The sequence below is a fragment of the Atheta coriaria genome, unplaced genomic scaffold (genome assembly GCF_025399875.1).
Source record: "Atheta coriaria isolate IRGN ID8LTWV9N9 unplaced genomic scaffold, Caltech_Dcor_3.1 hic_scaffold_5_pilon, whole genome shotgun sequence".
Classification (NCBI taxonomy): domain Eukaryota; kingdom Metazoa; phylum Arthropoda; class Insecta; order Coleoptera; family Staphylinidae; genus Dalotia; species Dalotia coriaria.
In genome coordinates, this window is record NW_027045447.1 from 2,340,979 (window position 1) to 2,352,649 (window position 11,671).

General features: G+C 37.4%; 1 long non-coding RNA gene across 2 annotated transcripts; it reads right to left on the bottom strand.

Annotated features, from left to right (window-relative positions):
* Positions 1 to 5,765: 5,765 nt before the first annotated feature.
* Positions 5,766 to 7,341, bottom strand: LOC135792011 (uncharacterized). Of its 2 annotated transcripts, XR_010548184.1 has the most exons (3): positions 7,028 to 7,341; positions 6,255 to 6,940; positions 5,766 to 6,196 (listed from the first exon to the last, which is right to left on the bottom strand). It is a non-coding gene; the product is annotated as an uncharacterized lncRNA (long non-coding RNA). The 2 variants fall into 2 exon arrangements; XR_010548183.1 differs by having other exon boundaries at positions 5,766 to 6,940.
* Positions 7,342 to 11,671: the final 4,330 nt, after the last annotated feature.

Below are 11,671 nucleotides of genomic sequence, written 5' to 3' on the forward strand. Positions count from 1 at the left end.
ACACACTGGCACAAGAAATTTCGGTTTCAATTTGGCTAACCACTAAATAACCAGTAAGCAGCTTGAGAGCAAAAAAACAACAAATAAAAGTCTAGGAAGTATCTGCGGAATATAGAATTGATTCGCATCTCATCTTAATATTAAATCAGCGTTAACATTTGTTTTTTCGGTTGTTGAGACTTTACATGGCAACTGATTTAGAATAAGGAATTAGAGTTGCGACTTGGGAATAAATTTTAATTATTCAAATGAGGCGCGCACGATTTCGGAGTGATAAAAACTCCTCGCCAGTTTTTGATGCTGGTAAACAGCACTTGAATACTGCTTCTGGATATTTATTCCTAGTGTTTGCTAAAAAAAAAGCGGGCATAAATTGCGCCTTAACCTTGAAATTTTTGAAGTACACTGTGTCCAAAGCACAGTCGTTAAAGGCTTGTGCGCAGAGTGTAAAAGTGAATTTTCATTCTTTTTTTTGCGCGCGCTGCGATTTTTGGCGTTGTTCAGGACGGGTTTTCGCGCATAAATAAACCATTTAAATGCTTGGCCGGTTCGGTTTCGCAGCGTGCTACCACAAACGAGCAAAAAACCTCAAAACTTCTATCGTCAAATAATCTCCCAATAAATATTTACTTACATAATATTAATATATAGTTTTTTAACGAAGATAATTCAACCGAAACTTGCTTCATTCACGGTCTGCGTTAAAACATGTGAATGTTGTTGTTTTTTTACAAGTTGTTTTTCAATTAAGTTCCTAATAATATATGTAAGCGCTTTTGATAGTAGGAGATAACGTGACCGCACAGATGCTGCAACGCGGATATTAATCCGAAAACAAACACGACGCTCGCCCGCCGATTGACTATATGAAGCAGATAAAAAAAATTGAATAACAAATAATGATTAGCGGCGATAAACCGACGCGAAAAGCGTAAAAACGTGACGCACAGCCATGTGTGTTATCGGCGCACTCGTTTTGCTGCCAGTTGAGCATTTTTTTATCGTGTTTACCCGCCAAATACCATAATTATATCATTTAATGTAACGTACATGAAGAAAAAAATGAAATTGTATGAAAATAACATACAAGTGTTCACTTCTGTTTCTGTGGAAAATTATATTTCGATCTGTGGAATGTCGTAATGGACAAATCGAAGTTCACTCACTCACATTTTGCGGTTCAGTAAATTGACGTCTTATCGTTATTCGCTAATTTAGTCGAAAGTGCGTCAATCGATGAGCAATTGAATAAAACCATCAGCAACATTGATATTGGAGTATTTTCTGCGCTGTCATTCTGTCAAAATTGAATTGAAGCACGAGAAAAGTACACAATAAATGTATGATCTTGTCGAAACAGAATAAACCATGCGCCGACACAACAAAGTTAAACATTTTGATTGTTAATTAATAATTCATATATGAGCATATGCTGGTGCGATATTAATATTTATTTTATTGTTATATTTGCATAGTATTCAAGTAATATTCAAGTTTTTATTCACGAAATTTTATTGCATTTTCTTTTCTTTGAATTCTTGTTTGCAATTCGCAAGCTCGTAAAGGTTTAAAATTAATATTTGTAGTTATTTTAACTGTGTGGATGGAAAAAATTAAACATTTATGTGTTACTCTCAAGTAATTTCGTATTTTTTGCTCTTTGCTGCTTGTTTTTTGCGTTGTTTGTGTTTCGGGCGTTCGGAGTGATGATGTGCAGGATAATGCACGAGAGGATAGGATAATAACGCGGCTCGCGCTATTATTATTAGCATTAGAGCGCGTCTAGTAGACCAGTAGCGCGTTTCGATGCGGGCACAACCTTGGCCTTTAAATTGCGCTCGCGCCGGTTTGTGTTGCCGGTCGCGTTGTTTTGCTTTTTTTTTTTCGTTTTCGTGTGTTGTGTGCGCCGAACACTATTATTTCCATTGTGTGCGAGCGCGCGCGCGAGCGGTGTGTTTTCAAGCGCGTTTCCTATGAGGGACAGGCATATGAATTGTCATATCAACGTTTAATCATAAATTGATATTGTACAGATGATCAACCATTCGAGACAAGTGTTTTTTGTATGTGTTGAGTATTTTTCTATGTTCGGTACTTGTATGGCAACTCATTGCATTGCATTGCATAGGAAATTGAATTTCGCTTTCCCACATCTTAGCGGTAATTACAACCAGTAATTAGTAATTATGTGTTTATAAAATTTAATAATGCCAAAGGTCGAGCGACAACTTGTTTCGGTTTTCCTCTCTTGAGCACTTAGGTAAATTATCTCATCTTGAAATTTACCACCGTTTAATAAGATTAAACGACGACGGCATAAACATGTGTTCATCTTAATTAAACTTCCTTATTACATTTCTTTGTGTTTCATTAAAATGCAATTAAATGTAATTAAGAATATTTCCCCAACGCGTATTTTTCCACCGCATCGAGTTGAATTAACTGATTGTTTAATTTATTGTGAAATTGGCATTCATATTATGACATTAGATGCTTTGAAATATGATTCCATTGTAATTTTCGGTGACATTTGAATATTATTTTGGAAATAAACTTCTTCAAATGTTTGACATTTACCCACGGTAAATCATTACCTACGATAAAAATTGCGATAGTTGAAAGTAAATTGTAATGAAAGTTTGTATTTTTCTGTTTATATGAATGATTTTTATGGATTTTTTTTATTTCAACCTTTTTGATATCTAGCAAAAGTATAAGTTTCAATTTACGATATTATTATTTGGCGCGCGATTTCGCCGGCAATTGTATAACAACGGCATTAAACATTCATGAAAACACCTCGAGCTTGTTTGGTAACTGTGTTTGTTTGGCTCGAATAATTGCAATTTGCTGCCTGCCGGTGTGTGTGCACTAGGTGTTTCAAGTGATAGAAATTACGCGTCGAACACGAGTGAAAGTGAATTTACGAGTACGCGTATAATGCATTGCGCATAGCCAACAAGACTGCTACTTAACTTAAATAAAAAGACTGGAAACACATTCAATTTCATTTTCGTTTTGATTCAAATCAATATTTAATGCATAATTAATTAAATTGTCGTTTGCGATTGTATATTTACATATCGTATGATAGTTTGTGCGTGCAAGTTTTCGACGTTATGAAATTTATTAGTAATCTATCGACGGTTTTGCCGAATAAAAGACTTTCTACGAAGCGATTGCGGCGTGTGTGTCGAGTCAACAGTGATTAAACATTAAACGAAATCAACATTATTACTGCATATGGCTTTGTGTGTGTAGACATTAAGTGGGCTATTTAAGGAAGTTGTTTGTCAATTTATTTTTGTAACTCAATATCGCCCGCTACACTGGCCAACGCATAATGAGCGCTTGTGATTATTTATTATCTATATTACCAACTATGACTATTTATTTTCAGGCCGTGGACGCGAACAAAAATAGGGGTCGCTTTAGTTGCTTTCAATAAAATTTACAAGCGCAAACAAAACAACCGTACACTACGTCTTATCTAATCGTAAAACGTGAAATAAGTACAGTACGCGCCTCGCAAGACGGAAAACGTCGTCCTATTAAAATATTTATGAAGAGATTCATAAATAATCATGCGCTGCGGCGTTAGATATGAAATTTTAATATGGGTCCATGGTGTGTTTTTTGTTTGTAATCTGTTTGTCAGTTCGTCAGCAGTCACACACTCACACGTTATTTATTCAGAAATTAAGCCCGCAATTTGAGCGCTGCGAGCGATATTTCACGCATTTATCTCCGGGCGGTTGTTATGACCATTATGTATTGATTTTTTCACTTCTCGGGAGACTAGCTCAGCTATAACCCTCGATGCGTTTGTGTTTGTATGCGTGTGTGTGTGCGTTCAAAGTGCATCTTTGAGGCGACTCTTTATCATCTTCTCTGCTAGCCAAACATGAGGCACATTAGCACCACGTCGCCGACGCGTAGTATACTTACATTCGCTTAAATCTTTCTACTTTAGGGACGCTACAATTTACGAGCGCATGCGACCAGTCGCCGACTGTCGATGGATTCTATATGTTGCGCTAGGAGTGTTTGAGTTGGTGGACTGTGAACACTTGTGGCTCAGTAACTGCTTGCGCTGGCGACGTGGGGAACCCTTGAACCGTACGCGCGCGCGCAGCGCGACCAGCGAGACTTTCAAGTCAGATAGAGATAAGCGCGCGACTTGGGGCGACCGTGATTCCGAGGCCCACGTCGAAAGCATTTTTCGGGCTTGGTGCCCGAGAAGGACGGAACAAATTGGGTTTTGTTGGGCGAGTTTTTCTTGACAAGGGGCTAAAATTTATCTTTTTTAACATCTCGCCTTTCGGAGGGCTCGGATTTCTTTTTTTTTCTGGTGCCTGGTTCCCTTTGCACGAGCGAGCGGAATATTTACCACAGATTTACCTCTTCTCTCTGCCATGGGGCTTTGTTTGTGAGTGGGTCGTTTATATGCGCACAGCGGAAGGTTCGGGCAGGTCAGAATTATTTCGAACTCGGATCGCCCTCGAGGGGGTTCCAATCTCTACGTCTCTACGTGGTGAGGACGCTCGTTGATTTTGTTATTTTTTTCTTTTACGAGCGAACGCTTAAAATTATGGTTGTTTTTATTTTTACTCTGAGGGTTAAAATCTGCGCACGAAACGAGAACAAGTTCTACCAATCAATCATCCCTTATAAGGCAGCCGATTTACGTCGAAATTAACTTTGGTTTGCGTATTTTTTGCTTCGTCCGCTGCCATGTTTCTATCCGTTGATGTTAAATTAATAATCATCATAACATCGATGACGGAAGAGTCGTGTTCAACACGTATGCTGAATGTTTATTGATTGTGTTGACGTGCTTTTTGCGTACCGAGTGCGTGCACGTTGTACTAACAGAAGAAAATCGATTGATGTTTTGATGGCCGTCTCTCTGCGCATACGAATCCCACGACGGCGACGCTAATATAATAATAATAAACATGCATGTGCATTGTGCATCGGGCATGTGTGGTGGTTTGGGTAAAGATTGAAATTCTGATGTTCATCCTTCGATAAATTATGTTTGGCGTGGTTTGAATGTTTTGTCTGTTTAGAAACATCCTTAGTTGTAAAAAAATAGTTTTTACCAAAAATATATTTTTTATCAATTTGTACAAATATGGATCTAATATCAAACAGAGTGGTTTTCGTATGAATTTCGTACTTGTGCGTTGTTTTTTGTCTGCTTGGCGCGTTCAAGATACGCGATAGAAAGTGGGCATGCCACGCATCATTGATCAAGCAGAAATTAATAGGAAAACGTATTACGTTACCGTTTGGTTCGCAATCGCGGTTCGTTATGATTGGGAAAAACTGCAAACACACACCGAACGCGTGTAGTGTACATTGCTTGCGCAGCAAAGCATTGAGCTTGAGCGATAAAAACAAATCACTGCTCGAATGGTTCGCTGGCTGCTGGTCAGTTAAACTTTTTAGCGCTGCAAGGAAATATATTATATACGAGTACATAAGTGTGTGTTGGGCGTTTGCGCGTTGGTGAAATAATAATTGTAATTCGATTAGATGACTCAGGCGAAGCTATAAACTCCGGTAAAAAAGTGTGGAAAAATATCGCCGACTTGGGTTGGCATGAAATTTGAAATTAATATTTATCTACGTTTGGAAACTACAACGTGACTTACACGAAGTTGCGATAAAACGTGCGCATGGTAAAATATAAATAAATATATCCGCACGATTTGTAGGAAAGGAAATTTTAGCAAAAATTTCGAAAAAAAAATTGAATATTTATTAAATATCGTTGTAATACATGTGGATTGTGAATGTGATGGTAATGGCATGACCAAGGAACAAACGATTTATTATCGAATCCATAAAACACTCATTATTATTACTTATTACATAAATAAGTTCCTAATGGGTCTCGGGCACCTCTCTCACCTCACGGAACCTCTCTCACATATTGGAGTTTTCGATGCGCGACGAAACGTTCACCAATGGATGCGATGTGCTCGTAAATCACGCCGGCTTTTATTTCACATAAATTTTATATATGAAAAACATATTTCTGAGTGCAAAGTGCATTGTTGTTGGTTGTAATTGTAGACATTTTTAGTTTTTGAAAATAAAAAAAAAAGCTGAGAACTATGGAGTTGTTTTGCCCGCTCGCCGTGAGTGATTTATCTCGCTGGCTGTCGTGCACGTTGGTTGGTATCTACTGATTACGTGAATGGTATAATTAAAAGTTTAATTAATTAACTTCCTACCGTTCTTACGTTTGGATCACCGCGTGCGCACTGTTATTATAAATGATACTCGCGGCCTCTTCCTGTTTTTATCTATCTAGGCTGGTTGTTATTTATTTTTTTGCTCTCGTGTTGGTTTCATTACTAATGGATGGATGCACAATTCGTGGTGTTTATGATTTATATACCGAGTGTTTCAATAGGTCAAAAATTCTTGTAAAAATTTAGCCAAGTATTTTATTTTTATTTTTTAGTCTTTTTTGGTTTGTGTTTATTTTTTCTGTTTTTATGTTTTATGGAAACACTCGGTAGTAAATGATTGTTTTTGTGGCCCTTTTGCTTGGTTTGCTGCACTTGTGCATTAGTGCATTACTCCGTTACAAAACTTCCTGTTTGACTCACGCTCATCCACCATTTTCACTTCACCTCTGCGTCCTCACTTACGCATTTAGTGTGTCTGTATGTGTCTGGTGATGATACTCTGGGCGCGTCCTCTTACATAACATCGTCGCGCACTTGCGATTCCTCAGAGTTGGAAAAGCATCGGTTGTAGTTGCATCGCGCCGGTAGGTGCGCGTAAAAGAAAAGGTAAAAACAACGGTCGTTCCGTTAGTCGGATCGCAGCGACCCACACGATTCCCGTGCGCTGGCGGCGAAGAACCGCAACGGGCACTAGTGCCTTCTTTTGCTTTGCTTTTCTCGGGCAACGGGCAACTCTATAGAAAGAAAGAAGTCAACCGGTAATGATGTAGATATAGACATAGATATAGATCAGAGTATAATATTATAACATTTAAACATACTCCATGTTTTTCTCATAATGCGCATGACTATTATCGAGCGTCGCGACGCCCAATGAATATATTTCTTCATTCAAGCCTCCCCTAAAGAATATCCACCAATGGGAGAGTGTTTTTACCCTGCTGGGGAGCCAACAGGATTTATGAAAACTGTTGCTCTTATCTCGTAAAAAGGCGAAAGGCCCGTTACCGTTTATTATCGGGCAATGCCCCCTTTGGCAGCGATGGCGTCGCGCCGCGCTGCTCGCATGATCCGCAGCTCGGTAACAAGTAACAAGCGGCGAGCGCGCGCGGCCAGCGACAACCGACATGCATATTATAAGATAATGCAAAGCGACTTATGTTCATTTAATACACACACTAGTGCGATACGCGCTCAGCGCGCACCCGAGTATCGCTGATAAACGTTGATATCGAGTTCGTGCGCATGCACAACGCACTCACACGAAGGCAGAAAACTTCAGCTCCGATGCGGTCATATTATATCTTTAAGGAGCATAATATTACATATACACATTATTCACAACTTGATACCACACTAGAAATAATAAAGGCATTAATTTACATTTAAGAAAATTTTATGAATTTTATAAATTTTACTTTAAACATACTGTATGTAAATATTTGTGCAAATTACACTGCACTGCAGTAGCGAGATTTTAGATTTCTTGGAATAAGTTGTAATTTATCGTGAAATTTATCAGCGTTTTGATATCAACGTGGTAATGTTTGGAAAATTTTGATTTTACAGTTCGAGTGGATTCCGGCTGATTAATCGGTAGTAATTTAATCTATAATCACCCAATTCTCAGACGGCTATTTTTATTGAATGTATTTTCGTGAAATTTTTAATAACAGATAACAATTGATTGGACTATTCACCTATCTATGATTATCTTAATTATAAATTACAAGTGTGTAGTGACTTATCAGTTGAATTGCAAAGTATCGTGTTTATGTAACAAAAAATCTATTGATAGATAGTTCTATTGAATGATCTGATGTATCGTCGAGCAATATAGATAACTCTATGACATTACGATTATTAGCAATATTATAACGCGATAAATTGCTAGGCAAGTTTTTTTTTCTTAATAATTTCAAGTTGATTGGTTGTAGGAATGTACTGGAATACTTGATGTGGAGTGTAAGCTCGTAAACATCATTAATAAATTCATAATTCATAATTATTCGTAAACCGAATGTTCCATGTTGATGTCGAAGTTGAGCGCAAGAAATGAATTATACAAACATGGCGATAACGATTTCAAAACTGACCTTTATCGCAGCGTGCGCGCTTCGTAAATACGGCAAACTGTGACACGATATGATGAAAATTTATTATTTATTCGATTTTCGAAAAAATCCCCGCTTATCACCGATGACTTTGGTAAATATTGATTTATAGAGTTGATAGAAAATATTTGAGCTTGTTGATAGTTCAGCATCCACGATGTTGATGTTATCTTTTAATTTTTTTCGAGTTTGTAAGGATTCCTGTGGGAGAATTTGAAGTATATTCTAAATATAGTTATCGGTTGATGTGATAAGAATATGTGTATAACGATGAATTCATGAAAATGTTGTTATATTAGCTTCCAGGGCGACCGTATGTATTTATCGCCTGTGGGACCACGAGGTTATCCATATTTTACGAAAATAACAAACTAAAAGTGGAATAACACATGAAAAAATGAAATATATGCTGATTTGCTCCGCCCATTTGTGTACGGCGCATGCGCGACTGACTTGAGCAGCTTGGGTGGTAGCACTATATTAAAACAACAGGTTAGTCATGCGCGTAAAAATGACCCATTCTGTATCGGAGACAAAGCGAATGCGCGCAATTATTTGCCGTCCCCGTTCTTTGCACCCACTGTGTGTGTCTGTCTGGCTCTGAACTCAGCGTTCATTCATAATTTACCTACGCACTCGCCGGACTAAGTAAAGATACATCACGCGTCACGTGCATGCCGGCTACTATAAACTATAAATACTCGGTGCGCTACCGTCGCACAAGTACCTGCATTGATTGCAGTTCAGTGCTTTAACAAATACATACACATATTCTACGCATTTCAGCGGTCTGACTGCGGTTTCCGAGGCTGACAATATTTATTTATGATTTTTGAATTTTTGCGCCGTTGTGTGTTTGTTCACAAACGGACGATTGGTATTTAAGTTACTTAAGTGCGGTAGCTCGCTAAGGCCTGTAAGCAATTTGTATAATTTTAAGACGCGAGGTTTTATGCCGATGCGCATGCGCAATAGTCGTGTACGTATCGTAAAGTTTCTGTTTTCATTCCTACTTTGTTGCAACTGTAATTGAAACTGCAATTGCAACTGTGCAGTAAATTTACTGGAATTGCTCATAAAGTTATACATACGTATATCTGTGGGTGACTTATGATTATTCTCTTCTAGGTAAAGTTTGTCAGCTTCGTGCTAGTTTTAACCTGCGCATGATTCAAATTATATATTTGCACAAGGTTAAATTATTTGTGTTTGTTTTGTTTACTTTTGTGTATTTTTTTAATGCAATTAAATCGATTTATTGCTGGCGCACGTAAAATTACAGTATATTTAGCTAATTAAATTGTCTTGTAAGAGATGTCATTACGTGTCATTGAGATTTGCACATTTCCGGTGCTTAGAAACCGAATTTGCATAGAGAATAAATTTAATCTTGAGCTAGGTTAAGTTTGTGACTTTCTATATTGGATTTTTGGTGCGGTTTTGAAATTTACGACGATCTCTATTTGCCATCAGCAAGGTAACACAGGTAATGAGCGAGCGCGCGACGTCAACGAACGGCGCGAAGGATGAAATGTGTCGCTAAGCGAAAAAATCAAGAATAAAACATATGCAGACTTTCGTCGACGTCGATGATGATGACGTAACTTGCTTTCACGCTCATCACCAACACAAATATAGAATTATACCTTTCTTTTCTTTTCAAAATATAATTATTTACTGATTATGAGTTTTAAATTCAATTTGAGTTGTAGATGAAAACAGAAATTAATTTGAAACAAAAATTGTTGATGTTTTTTTTTCGCTGCGGAATTATTCAGAGGTAAATAAATTTTACTTTCATTCGTTGCGTCCCACTTTAATTATACACCTTGGAAACGAAACGGCGCGGCACGACTAGTGGTATTATTCATTTATTCACGTACCTCTCATGGCTCACGCGCATTTCATTCATTCTTTTCCGCAGCCGCGTTGATGATGCCTGGTTGGCTTGCTCATTGCACATCCTTAAACAATAATTAATATTTTCTCGTTTACCAAGATTAAGCATCTAAACAATGGGCTTACAAACGACTGCAATTAGTGGTGAATATATTTGCTTGTTTCGCATTGGAAATTAACCATACATTTTGTAAATGTGCAATGCGCTAATTTTAATTTGAATGATTTGTGATTTGTGTGACTCCGGCGATAAAATGACTACGACCCGAGTCAAAAGTCTCGAGCCTGTCTAATTATAAAATATGTTATCACATGATTTTCGTGCGTACACTCATGATCTCTCCGGTCGCCTCTCACGCGAGAAATGTGAGTTGTTTTTGAAAACAACTCTGAGTGTTTTCAGATAACCTTTTTAGCGTTGTGGCGTCGTCGTTGTCGTTGGAACAAATGCATCGTCAGATTGCGCGATGTTAATCGTTTGCCATTATTTAATTACGCTAACTGCGTAGAAATGTCACATTTTTACTGTGCTTCACAGCTATTTTTAGATGTTGCTTTGCACGCTTCAAAATTGTTGTGTCATGCATTTTACAATTTACAATTTGCCAGCATTTTTCTTTATAATAAATAACTTATTTTTTGCTTCAAAATTAAATTCCCAACATCAATAGACTTTTTGTGTTGTTAATTGTATATTTGTTGTTATATTAGTTTCATCTTTTCGTTATGATTCCAGTTGAAAAATATACGGATGACTTTTATTCAAGGCACCGTAGGAGGGCCAATACCGCGGTGACTTTCATTCGGTGCACCGTACGTGATTGAATGCACTGGTGACTTTTATTTTGCCCATTTTTCTTCCCTGTCTCTCTCAAATTTTTATGATTTTATTATCTTGTTTTATGGAGAATTTGACGTAGATTAAGAATCTCTAATCCGTTCCTCTCTATCGCTTTTAGTAACCGAAATATTCGCAAAAAGAAAGGAAAAAGTAAATAAATTGAGTAATTGTAGCACTTTTATTCATTATTTCTGAACTTTTACCCCATGAAATTTATATACCTTATTATTTTGTCATATAAAGAATTTTTCAAACTTTCATATTCTTTGACTCGTTGGTCCCTATCGCTTTTAGCTTACGAGATATTCGCAATTGAACTATCGATGGAAAATTTAATTTTTTTTTGTTTTGGCAATTTTTCAACTTCGCATATTTTCATCATTAATTGAAAATTTACTAATTTGCTAGTATAGAACGTGTTTGCATGTATGTACGGAATGCGGAAGTTTGTTGAAATAATAATTTGTCTGCAACTAGACTTTGGCTAGACACCTAAGAGTAATTTCGTCGATTTTGTTGTCTTACGACTCGCGGGGCTCAATGCTGGAAGCAGTGTTTGGTAATTTATACCGCCAGCTGGATTTCGAATCGGCTTTGCATCCAATTTGCTT